Here is a 10038-nt window from a genome sequence, read left to right on the forward strand (position 1 = left end):
CTGACACTACCCAGCTCGAGGTGTGCGTTGATGATCCGACAATTAAAAACGCACGTACGGGATAATGTGTTTTTTTGATTACATGGACAAGCGACATAATAAAGTGTGCCCAAATGAACGAGCTTCCTAGTTACAATCTGCCTTAATTCTGATCTTTAACGAGCTATTTTTGTAATTTTGATCATAAACGAGACAAATTTTGATCGTCAACGAGCTTATTTTTTTGAGCGCAGCTTTTATGATGATGATAAAAAAACATTATGTCCGAAATGTATCTCAAGTTGATTGAAGAAACCAGCTTTGAGATTTTCCTGTGTTTCTGGTATTGTTTCCCTCCTCCTTTCTCATGCGGACTGTGTACCGGCTACGGCGGTGTTACAAACAGACAACTATAGGAGAATTGAGTCCGAGCAAACTCAAGCTCCCTACATGAACGAGCTTCCTAGTCATAGTCTGCCTAATTTCTGATCATTAACGAGCTACATGTTGATCACTATAGTGCTTCGCTTTTCAAACACATTCTCAATGCTGCAATATAGGCTTACATACTTCACACAACACAAAGCCAGGTGAAATAATTGCTTCTGTTTTTCTTTTTTCATGCTTTTTGACTTGTTTTTCTATGATCAAGATAGAAAACGTTAACCAAATAAGATAATAATATAATTGAATTTTCAACATCCATCAGTGTCGGCTAGTGTTTTTGGCCGTAGTGGACAACCTGTGAAAGATACACGGATCAAACACAATCAACTTTAAATTCGGAAACTATCGAAATTGCTTTTAAAAGAATAATTTTCTTCTTGTAGTCTACAAGTTAATAGTTATCAACAGGTAAAAGATAAACTGATGAAGCAAAATCAAAATCGCACTCAAAAACAATTATGTATATGTTGGCTTCTAGGCAAATCCTTTCGTAAAAATTTTTAGGTGAAAATCTGGAGTTTCTTTTTAATGCAATAATTTTAGGCTTTTTGTTCATCAAGAAACTCAAATAATTTTTTTTCCTCGAGTTATGAACCAATAAAACAGTTTGCAGAAACTTGCAAAAACAAAAAGAATATTTATCAGAACTTTTCTTCATTATCTTTTTATATAAACGACATTGTAACGACATTTTTTATATAAAACGACATTGAGGGAACATTCTATCTATCAAATCTCAAATAAATATCTGTTCAGTCTGCTTCCACTGCGTTGACTTGAAAGAGTTATTATGATCACTAAACAAACAACAAACCCTGTTTGAAAAAAAAGATTAAAAATAACTACAGTATTGTGTTGAATGTGTCAACTTCTGTTAGTTCTCTCTCACAATTATATAGGGTTAAGTTCGCATCAAATTCACTTTATTTTTGAAAGTGCTTATATATTTGGTATTATGTTGAAGTTTACTTCTGATTCTGAAACTTAGCTTGGAACTTCACCACAAACTCCGTTGCTGGTACAATAACCCGATTGGCAGTCCCAATGACCAAAGCAATATTGTCGTTTATTCACCTCGTACATATCCATCACCCTTTTTCCAAAGTTTGGTACGAACCCTCTTGATTGGATGTCGTTTTCCAATCTCCTATAAGGGCTGTCGCCCAATCCTCGAACATAGTAGTCGGCGTGAACAATTGTGACCAGCAGAACAAATACTCCGATTTTGGAAAGCATTCCTGATGGCTGAAAAAATCGATGTTCTGCTTGTGAAACACAAAAACTTATTAACCAGTTGATTTATCATTATATTACTAAGTATAAGATTTCAAATAATGGATTATCAAAATTCAACATTTATCAAAAACTGCAGGTTGTCCTTAATGCGACTTACCTATTTCATTTAACGCTATAAATTTACATTGAAAACTCGCACAACAGAACTAACTATAACCCATAGCAGTTTAACAAAAATTTTAAAAAATTGGAGCGTGCTTTAAATGTTTTTTTTTCGGTACTTAATTCGTGATTATCTGACATTGAAAATCACTTATAATAAGTTCCAAAACAACCACTAGGTATAAAATTTAGATGCATAACTCCAGAACACCAATTTCCCAATCATTGATTAAAACTTTTCTCCGTGTCAGTGTCATTTGTAAATTTTAAAAAAGTAAAAAATAATTTACTGTGGCAATAGCCAAAACATAATATTGTATTGTTAGTTTTTTTGTATTTTTTGTTGCTTTTCTGAATAATTCCATGCAAAAAAACGCAAGCCTTGAAGACAAGCCACGAAAAATTTTCACACGTCGTCATTTTTGCCTACCGGCTGAGAACAAAGAAAATTACAAAAATTGTTGTTTGCAAACAAAAATGAAAGACTTGATTCTTCATGAAACTTTTTATTTAAACAACAAGCTCTCCCAAGTTTACACTACGTTTTATTTTGAGTGGAAAACAATAAGTGATCATAAATCTAGTGAAAGTTTTTATAAAAGCGAATACGGCAAACTGTTTAACGTAAAGAAAAAAAATTCTGAATAAATTGGCCTTGTTTTCTGCTCCACGGTTTTATTTGATCAAAACCTAATAAGAATGAGGATTATTTAAAAAAAAGGAAAATATCCAAACCTTTTATGGAATTCTAACAAAAACCAAAAAAAATTATTATGATATCTCATCTTTCATGGCAGAGGTTAAAGAAGAATTCTTTAAGTAAAATAAATTTTTGTTGCAAAAATTGTGCATCCATTGACATCTAAAAAATTCTATCAAGTTATAAATTACAAGTTTGATAGTTACAATTTTGAAGGCTTCAATCAAAAATTAAGTCATCAAAAATTTTATTGCAATAATTTTTTCCAATTATTATCAAAACTTCAGTAAATTTGAATGAAATTGATAAAATTTTAAAGAAGCAGAATTGAGAACTTGCCGTTCACTACATGGTTTTACGCAAAGTTTTGCAAAAAAAACCGCAACAAAATTTCCTTTTAATTCTAGATAAGAGGTACCCCCACAAAAATACACTCTCGCGGATATAAACTCTCATGGTTTCGGAAAAAACCAAAGAAAAATCCACTTATGTTTAGATAGGAAAAATCCTCACGAAAAAAGGCACTCATCTGAGTTTTGAAGGGCTACGCATTTAAAGCCTTTGGACAAAACTCAGGGCCCATATAGAACATGCAATGAATATTTCAACTGATTCCCATGTTACAGCGTGAACTTAAATTTGAAACATGGTCTATTCCCTTTGGTTGTGATTCCTATCTAATTTAGTTGTGGTTTTGTGTGGGGGGTTATATCCTAGGCGGGTTTTTTTCTGCGCCAAACAAATTTTAAAATAGATTAAATGGGAATCTTGAAAAGCTCTTTGACAGCTTTCCATATTATTGAGACACTTCCGATTTAAAACTTTGTTCATACAAATTTTCAGTTCGTTTTAGAACTGGTCTATAACTGGTCGAATAACTAAACTATTTTATTGTCGATATTTGTTTTGGTCTTATTCGTTTTAACCCAGAAAATGTTTTGCTTGCACATTTTTATTTGATTCAATAATCCATTCAATTCTTTTCGATTAGATTTCAAGAGTTCAAGTTTACAAATAAGTTATGCCAAAATATTAAACAATTTTAAAAACTTCATTGAATAAATTTTAAAAAGAACTGAGCTTTTTGGTGTTCTGCTTGTTTCAAACTTTTTTCGAATTATTGCTTGCATGCGGTAGCTACTGCATTTAAACTATTGTCACAAGTTTGATTGAAATTTGAAGGCCTTATTCGAAAACTATGTAATTTTTCTTTTTTGCAATATACTTTTTCAATTACAAGAACAAAAATCTCAAAACTTCTGAAAAAATGGATGAGAGTTGATACAAATTCGAATCGTGAAGCAGAATTGAGAACTTACTTTTCACAAGATGGTTTAATGCGTTTGATTAGTTTTTGAAAACATCAGCAGAGCCGAGAAAAATTGTCTCAAAAATAAAAGTTTTTTGTTGCTTAATTTTTTCAAACATTAATCGCGTGATTGCTCTCATGTTTTATTTTGTCATTCTCTGGTAAGTGACTGCGTATACTTTTTGAGCTATTGTTAAATAGAAACAATAATAATCCGCTGTGCAAAGTTAACTTTCAACAAGTTTAATGTAAGTTTATTGTTAATATTTACTCTGATTTAAAAGTTCTCTAATGTATGTGAATTAATTTGCTGCGTCAAACGCACATTTTTAATAGATCTTATGTCTTATTTCTGTTCAATTGGTTGTTTTGAATTTTTACTTCAAAATACCAAACCAAAAATTAATGACCTGCAAAAAGTTGGAACAGAATTATTCGCTCACATGCTTGAAATCACATCTCAGGACGAATATAATATGACTTGTAATCGCGAATAAAGTCTTTATTCACATTTGAACAATTTAACTTCGTTTTTACGAACTGTTAATGATTGGAATGTGTTAACAAATAGACGACCATAACAAATATGACTTCAGATTTGATCGACCCGAACTACCCTACCCCAATTAACAAAATTAGATGCTGAAAGCGCAAAATTACAACGTTTTTTTCATGATTTTTAAGCCAAATCTTAGCCAGCATAATTTTGACCGTTTCTTTTGATTTTTATGTCAACCATTTCATACTCATCAAAAACTTTGATAGATTTAATTTCAGCGGAACTAAGAGAAAACATGCAGATTAATTTGAGCCTCTTTTCTGATAGAACCGGTGGGTTAGCTAACATGAGAAATCTGCTCAACTTGATCTCTGACCACCCCCCATCTATTTCGGCAAGAACTTGTATGGTTATTTCACTATCAGACGAAAAGCGAGAACCAAACTACTGTTGCTTGCTGAAAATTGTCCAGCTTCTATCTACATTTTCCTAGAAGGTAGGTTCTTGAGTTCCTCTAATACTAGATCTGTCACCATTTTTATGATTATAGGGCCATTGACATCAAAGACATGCAGCAGACACGAGAAGACACGTTACCATCCAAATTGCACTTTATGCTTCTACTTTTTTCAATCAGCGTATTTCAAATAGTGCTAATACAAAAGGAAAACTTTTGTTAATAAAAGTAAAAAAAACCATCTTAACTTCTTTTTCTAATTTTCATTTCTCGCCTAACTATGATAATATTATAGATTCTGTCAAATTTGTAATTCTTGGAAGGAGATCACCGCTTTTTCGTCGGCTGCAAAAAAAATGGTAAATCGATTTTACTTTTAAATGAGGACATTCACGAAGTGTCGCATAGACATTAGGCACTCCTGATTACTTCTATGGAAGATTATTAATGTCAAAACTCACTTCTATGAAAATATTGAGCCATCAAGTTCCATTATTGGAAAAAATAGTTGTCATAGAACTTCCATTTTGGAAAAAAATCAGTTACAGAATTTTCATTCATGCGATAGATTTAATCTTCGGAAGTTCATATCTCACCAAACATTTTTACCAAGTTTTTTATTCTTATGTATGAAAACTTTTCTGACTTATCAATATTTTCGTTCAATATTTTATTCAATATTTTTTTGAAGTTCTGTTATAAAAACTCTGTGGAAATTAACTTCACCTTTCTTAAAAAAACCATACGCGACTCAAAATAGTTGACAGAAATTATTTTGGTTATTACCATTTCCGCAAGTACAAAATCAACATCGAAAGTTTACGGTTTTGCAATAATTCCACAACAAAGCCAATTACACAGATTAAAGAGGAGCAGCTATTTTTCCTTTTATATATTTTAATTCAATTCATGGATTCTGTTTGTTTCAAGCCTTCAAAATTGCGCAAATTGTTTCAGACGTAATTGTTATGCAAACAACATCCAAGAAACTGAGACGGGTAAGTTTTTTTTTTCATTTTTTGGATATATCTTTTGAATTTTGTTCACGTTTGGCTTAGTCAAAATTGTTTTACTAAAATGTAAGGACAGATTTGCTTGAAACTTTATCAATGCCGTACAAAAAATTCAGTGCTGCTCCATATTACGGACAACGTCCATATCAACACAAATAATAAACAAATTGAAATTATTCCTTCCAAAAAATTGAAACACTTAATATATTATCCGCTGGGTTACAAAATGATATTATTCGCTCTTATCTCACTGACTTTGTTCAATGATATGATTTATTTCTGAATTTTTTCAGAGTATTTGTTTAATGTGATAAAGGGTCACGCTGCCATTCAATTTTTGAAATCCTTGAAGTCAGATTAGGCTCAAAATAGATTTTATATAGCAATTGTCCCAATCATAAGATCAATTGAGATACGGTCCAAAAAATCGTGACAAAGATTACGGAACATTGGTAATACCCTTGATTTTGTCGACATCCAGAGTCTTTTAAAGTTTATGAAAAACTTCGTTGAATTAACGGGATGACACTGATCAAAACAGTCTGATCATTTTAGGACCGATGATATGTAAAACTAGAGCACTTACAAGAACTATAACTTATCATGAGCACAAGTAATATAACTACCGAAAACGGAAAGTCCGTCAGTCAATCCGTCTACATCCAGCAACCGTCAGTCAATCAGACAACGGCAGAAAAAAATATGAAAACATGAACGGTTGAGAAGAACTGTTCTACAGAGCGATGTGATTATCTTAAAAACATTTTAAAAAAACGGAAAAAAGTGGGACCGTTAGTTTTTTTTCTGTCTATGGTTAACCAGATAGCATCACCAAGTATTCAACAACATAAGAGCCTAAACACTTTTCGTTCCAGTCCTCAATTAATTAGGTGTTTTTTTGAATTTTATACCAGACCTAATTTTTTGTTGTCAGTGTCATTTGTTAATTTTAAAAAGTAACAAGTAATTGCCTTGCTTTGTGGCGACATACAAAACATAACATTGTATTGTTGCCTTTCTGTTGTATTATTTGCTGCTATTCTGAAAAATTCAAGGCAAACAACGCCAGCTCTGAAGATAAGCCACGAAAATTTTTCACACGTTTGTCATTTTTGACTACCGGTTTAGAATAGAAAAAAAATGCTTACCAACATAAAATAAAGACTTAGTTCTTTATGAAACTTTGTATGAAAACGACAAGCTTTTCCAAATTTACAGTACGCGCTATTTAAAGTAGAAAACAAAATTCGATTGTAAATCTTGTGAATATTTTCAAAATAGCGAATAGAGCGAACTATTAAATTGCAAAAAATGTGAACAAAGTTGCCTTGTTTTCTGACGGTTTGATCAAAAGCTTATTAGAATGAAGATTAATAATTAAGTTTATCAAGCAAATATTGAAGTTTTTTACGGAATCCTAACAAAAGCGTTTCATCTTTTATGACAGAGCTTAAACAAAAAATGCTTGATTTAAACTGATTGAAATTTTTGGTCTTACAAATTTTCAGCTTGTTTTAGAACGGGTCTTTCATTTGTTTTTATAGGGTGTTAAAAATCAGCGAAAAATTGCAGCAAATTAATTTTTTAATCGATATTTTCTTTCGTCATATTTATTTTAGCCTAAAAATGTTTTTCTTGCACATTTTTATTTTAGTGAAGAATCTATTACATTATTTCCGACTATACAAATTTAAAATTGAAGAATGCCGAAACGGTAAACAATTTTAAAATCATAATTGAGTAAATTTGCAAAAAGAATGAGTTTTTACTGTTCTACTGCTTTTCTCAAAAATTTCGAATTATTTATCGCTTGCATTGCCATTATATGGTTTGCTACTGCACTTAGAACGAAAGTTCCAAGTTTGATAGAAAATTTAAGGCCTCATTCAAAAACTATGTAAATTGTTTTGCAAGATACTTTTTTCAATTCCAAGAACAAAAAGGTCGAAACTTCAGAAAAAAATGGATGAGTTGATGAAAATTCGAACTAAGAAGCACAACAGGGAACTTACATTTCAGAAGATGCTTTAACACAGAGATTTTGCAAAACATCAACAGATCAACAGAGTCGAGAAAACTTGTTTTCAAAAATAAAAGTTCTTTTGTAGTACGAATTTTTTAAACTTTTATTGCGTGACTGTTTTCATGTTATTTTTTGCCATTCTGCGCGTTTAAGTAACCGCGTGTAATTATTGTTGATCAAGTTTTTTAAAAGAACAATAATAATCAGCCGTTTAAAGCTAAGTGTCATCAAGTTTAATGTAATTTTTTCTTGTTATTCATTCTGGTCTACGTAAACCAATTCTTGTGCTGAGTATGAAGCACATTTTTAATGATCTAATTGTTTAATTCTTTTCAATTCATTGTTTTGATTTTTTGCTTCTACTTACGATATAACCAATGACTTGCAAGAGGCTTCAACTAAGTTTTTTGATCACATGCGTGTATTCTCAACTTAGGACGAATATAGTATGACTTCTAAAAGTAAATAAATTATTTATTCGCTTTTTCACGGTTAAGCAATATTAATTTGTGTTTACGAACCGGTAATGATTGGAATGGGTTAGCAACTTGATCAATTTAATCATATTTGTTCGACCCAAAACACAGCCAATGACTAAATAAACGCTCAATTGGCAAAGCTTTCTCCCTGATTTTGAAGTCAATTTTTAATTGTGATATTTTTCACTTGATGAGGCCCCTACAATATTGGGACAGAAACTGTCTAGAGTTTCCTTTTGTGTGAGGCTATCAGTTCTTCTGAAATTATATCTGTCAAAATTTTTGCAATAATGGTGCAGTTGACATAAAAAAACTCTAAAATTGGCTTTGGATGCAGACACGATACCATGAAATTTGCTGCCTTTTCTTCTACTTTGTCAATGAGTGTATTGCAAAGTTAGAAGGCTGTTAATATTGAGATTACCATGGTTCATTAAGCAGCACAAACCATAATCAACGCAGAAAAACAAAACTAGTTACAAAGAACGAGGTTTGCACTTCCCACCATCTTTGGACGCCCAATTTGGAAACGGTTTAATACAAGTTAAGTGCTTTCCACGAGGCAAGTAAAAGCTCAAAAATCAAAATGCTTTCAAATTGAATGAAATCTAATCACGATAAGTATATTCCACTTTTCAACTGCCAGTTTAAAACTGAAACGCACAGACTGGAATTTCCATTTAGGGTACCACCTTTTCTTCCTCGATGCTTGTAATTACGTTTCACACGTACAATGGATTGTATAGGAAAAGTGAATGTGTTTAAAAATTTGATCGCAAAATTTGGTACCTTGTGAATAAAGTCTCTTAAGAAGTCTCATGTGGAAATCAAGGCACGTTTAAACCCAACAGTTTGCTTTTAATGACAATTTGTGTGCAATTTGCTAACAATAAAAAACGGAAATTGTCAATTTCGGAAATATTGAATTTATGACATAATATAATATAAGCTGGATATTGAGTATTTTTTGCGCTCTTAACTCACTAAGTGCTGCTAGTTCTCTTAATGTTGCCTCAATGATAACATCTCACCCTCCATCGCCCTCCATTTTTCAAGTCTTTGAAGTCAAATATACTACAAATTAGGCACAAATTTCACTTTTCAATTTTTCAAGCAACATTCTATATAACTGACGATTTTGTCAAAAAAATATCCGGGAACATTGGAAAAAGTAATAGTAAACATTATTATTACTTTTGATGGATTAATGAGTCAACCTGTTAAAAAAAATTGATCATCTATTGATGTTTTTAACATTAGAGCACTAACTGGAACTATAAAAGCACAGGAACATAACTTAGAAAATACAAAGTCTCTCTGCATGTTTACTTTCAACGAAAATGCAGTCAATTTGAAAAAAAAGTGGCAAAAATAGAAAGCCGCGACTATATTTTCAGGTAAGCGAGTGTGAACTATGATTGAGATGAATTGTTTCACCGTGTAATGTGAATATTTTAGAAACACATCACTTTGAAACTTAGGCTCATTGTTTTTTTATGTCAATTATTATCAAATTAGCTTCACTAAATATACAACAGCATAGGAGACTCAAATCTTTGTTCCAAAATATTTTGTTTCAAAACTTAAACTTAATTTTCGGGCTTCAATGTTCTACGGTCGTCAACCAGGAGCTGCACTAGAAAAATTAAATCGGGAACTGTTTGACGACTTGCGTTGTTTAAATAGGAAGTCGATTGGGCTGTGTTTGTGGTTGAACTTTTTGTTTTCCACGGC

General features: G+C 31.7%; 1 long non-coding RNA gene across 2 annotated transcripts; it reads right to left on the reverse strand.

Moving 5' to 3' along the window:
- Positions 1-1063: 1063 nt before the first annotated feature.
- LOC142348679 (uncharacterized) lies at positions 1064-8036 on the reverse strand. Of its 2 annotated transcripts, none has more exons than XR_012760766.1 (2): positions 7815-8036; positions 1064-1671 (listed from the first exon to the last, which is right to left on the reverse strand). It is a non-coding gene; the product is annotated as an uncharacterized LOC142348679 (long non-coding RNA). The 2 variants fall into 2 exon arrangements; XR_012760767.1 differs by lacking the exon at positions 7815-8036 and adding an exon at positions 3844-3999.
- Positions 8037-10038: the final 2002 nt, after the last annotated feature.

The sequence above is a fragment of the Convolutriloba macropyga genome, chromosome 10, assembly GCF_964194025.1.
Source record: "Convolutriloba macropyga chromosome 10, txConMacr16.3, whole genome shotgun sequence".
NCBI lineage: Eukaryota > Metazoa > Xenacoelomorpha > Acoela > Convolutidae > Convolutriloba > Convolutriloba macropyga.